At 34.1% G+C, this 3067-nt stretch overlaps 1 pseudogene; it reads left to right on the forward strand.

Annotated features, from left to right (window-relative positions):
* Positions 1–1275: 1275 nt before the first annotated feature.
* Positions 1276–1769, forward strand: LOC102870501 (annotated as a pseudogene).
* The last annotated feature ends 1298 nt before the right edge of the window (positions 1770–3067 follow it).

Genomic DNA, 3067 nt, shown 5'->3' on the forward strand with positions numbered 1-3067 from the left:
AAAATTCAGAGAAGATTAAATCTAATCAAACAAATAAGAAATTATCACTATGCAGTAATTTTTAATATACCCTTAGGTAAAAAAACAGCTAGCCTTGTGTTTCCTGAAGCAAATTCAGGTCAATGAAAGATCAAGTGTAAGAATGTTCATAAGCATGTAAACTACTATATCTTACAGTAAGTCAAAAGTATAAGTATTTTGTACTACACATAAACTGGAAAGACATAGTCAACTAAAAAAAATTAACTTAAGAAAACAAAAGTGACTTAGTGACAGTGAACAGGCAATAATCAATAATAATGCATTAAGACATGGTACTTTTTTCCATAAAATCATCAAAATATGACCATAAACAAACTATAAAGTTTCTATATCCTAAGTAATTCTTACTTTATTAAGAAAAATTTTCACATAAGAATACCAATAAATATTTTTACTAACTCCAAAACAAGGACATCTCATTTTTAATATATACATAAAGTTTTCATGTTAAATTACTCATATTTTTAAAAATATTATATTTTTAAACTTTGTGTCATAATATACTAATGAATAGATAATTCAACATCTCTGTGTACACACGCATATGTGTGTATTTATGCATGCATATACATGGAGGTGTATACATACAAATTAATGTACAGAAATATATCTTTATACTGATTTATGTCAATTGCTAGAAATATTATCCAAGAATTAATCAAGTAAAGTAACATTTGCATTATAATAAGCAAGCAAATCATTATTTTGAGGAATAAACCATAATTTTCCCAAAAGAATTATTATGAACAAAGTTTGAAATTCAATAAATATATTAATCATCTCTCCAAGATGGCCAATAACTATTCTGCCATAGAAATCCCTGAAACGTAACTTTTCCAATGCCAGAGTCGTTGACATCTATGTCGTTCACACACACAGGGAAAAGTCCATTCCTGGAACTTCCCAATAAGTGCAAACATCCTAAAATTGACCTATGCCTAATATTTCAATAGAGGCAAACTTCGACAACACAAGAAGAGCTGAAATAATAATTACAATAATAATAATAATAATAATAATAATAATGTGCTCTGGAGCTTTGGTGGCATGGCGGTAAGGAATTGTACTGCCAATTCAAAGATACGTGGTTTGAATCCACCAGCTGCTCTGAAGGAGCAGTCTCCTCTTAAACAATGTCAAAAAAAGAATGTGCTCCGAAAATTTTTTTTAACATTTTCTCTGATAGCGCCACATCTTGGGGCCTAGGGCAGCTGCTCCTGTCATAACGGTCAGATGACAGCTGGGTCACCAGCTAGAAGCCTGCACCATTCTCCTATAGTCGCAAAGAGTTTACTCCTCAATCCCAAACCATTTCTGAATGGATTAATGGGAAAGTCAGCGATGGTGAAACTTAAGTGGGGAATGGAGTACAAGGGCTACCTCATATCTGTAGATGGCTACATAAACACGCAGCTTTCAAATACAGAAGAATATGTAGATGGAGCATTGTCTGGACATCTGGGTGAACTTTTGTTTTGTTTTGTTGTGGTTGTGGTTGTGTGTGTGTGTGTGTGTGTGTGTGTGTGTGTACCGTCACATTGGAGATTGCCCCTCCCCCTCTAGCAGAGCATCTGGATTTGAACCGTATACCTCTGGGATTGTAGTGCAGCTTCTTGCCACTAGGCCACCAGAGCTCCCTGTGGGTGAAGTTTTAATAAAGTGTAATAATGTCCTTTATTATCAGAGGTGTTGAAGAAGAAGAAGGAGATGGAAAAATGAGAGAATAGCATCTTTTGTGGGGAATTTAAATATATATACACACACACACATTTTTAGACAATAAATATTTTTCTTAATTTTTTAAAAATAGCATGCTCTGAAAATTCTGAAAAAATTTAAAAAAAGAATGTGTTATGAAAAATCTGGTGGATTCTCTGAAACAATACTCTTATGAAAATGCTTAACTACCTTTGGGTTAATAGCACAACTCCTTATGGACTAAGCCACCAGTCTGTCATACTATATTCACTGAAAACATTCTCTGATAAACATATTAATGTAACACACTACCCTTATAATAAAAAAATGCTTAACCTTTAAAAAAAAACATAACTAAGCTAATAAAGCTAATGAGCATCCCATGCAACAATTTTTTTTTTTACTAATTTTGATGAAAGTTTACAGAGACTTAGGGTTTCAAGTCATTCATTGTTGTACTTTTCTCCCTGCTTACCCCTTCCCCGCCAGCAACAACTATATTTTTTAACTGCTACTAAATCCATCTCTCTTCTTGAAGAAAACATTAAAACCAAAAAGAACTTGAAATGTAGGAAAATAACTTGAGCTCATCACTTTTCAGTCCCAAGCATTCAGAAAAGAAAAAAAAAAGTGGCAATCTAGTTAAAAAGGTCATGTTCAACTCGAAGGCAATCAACAACAATAATTAGATAAAATACAAATTGCAGAAATGTAACATTTTCACATTTCCAATTCTTTCACACATCTTTCTTATAGTAAAACACTCCTAAAAGTGGAGACATACGTGTAGGGATGTTCTCTCAAAATGCTATTTTTAGTATGAGTAAATGGAAATAACCCAAGTTACCAAGAATAGGAGATTGTCTAAGTAAACTATGATATACCTATTCAACACAACACTATAAAAGCCCACCCTGGCCAAAAATATATTCAACTTACAGCAACCCAGCAGGACTGAGTAGAATTGTCCACAGTGTTCCCAAAAAGAAAAATCATTATCCAAGGACGGGTTAAGTGCACGCTTATCCAACTCTGGGAAGGCAAAGGAATTGTAAGCAGCACACACACGCTGCACAGTTAGTCACAGAATCTACTATCCGTTTCCTAAGGAATAAACCCAAAGTTGATATCCAAGATGCAAACCCTGCCAGATAGCCTGGTCCAAAGCCCCCCTGTCCCTCTCTGTTAAAAGGGCTGCCTGCAGTGAGCTAGGGCCCCAGTTATGCACAAACTCATGTTCCTGCATTGCAACTTAAAGGCAAAGTGAATTTTTGTGAAATATTTTTAATATCATCTATCTCTCCCTCTCTTTTAGAAGACAATAGTA

Source organism: Elephantulus edwardii, unplaced genomic scaffold (genome assembly GCF_000299155.1).
Source record: "Elephantulus edwardii isolate Elephantulus edwardi_28Jun2011 unplaced genomic scaffold, EleEdw1.0 scaffold00034, whole genome shotgun sequence".
Taxonomy (NCBI): Eukaryota; Metazoa; Chordata; class Mammalia; order Macroscelidea; family Macroscelididae; genus Elephantulus; species Elephantulus edwardii.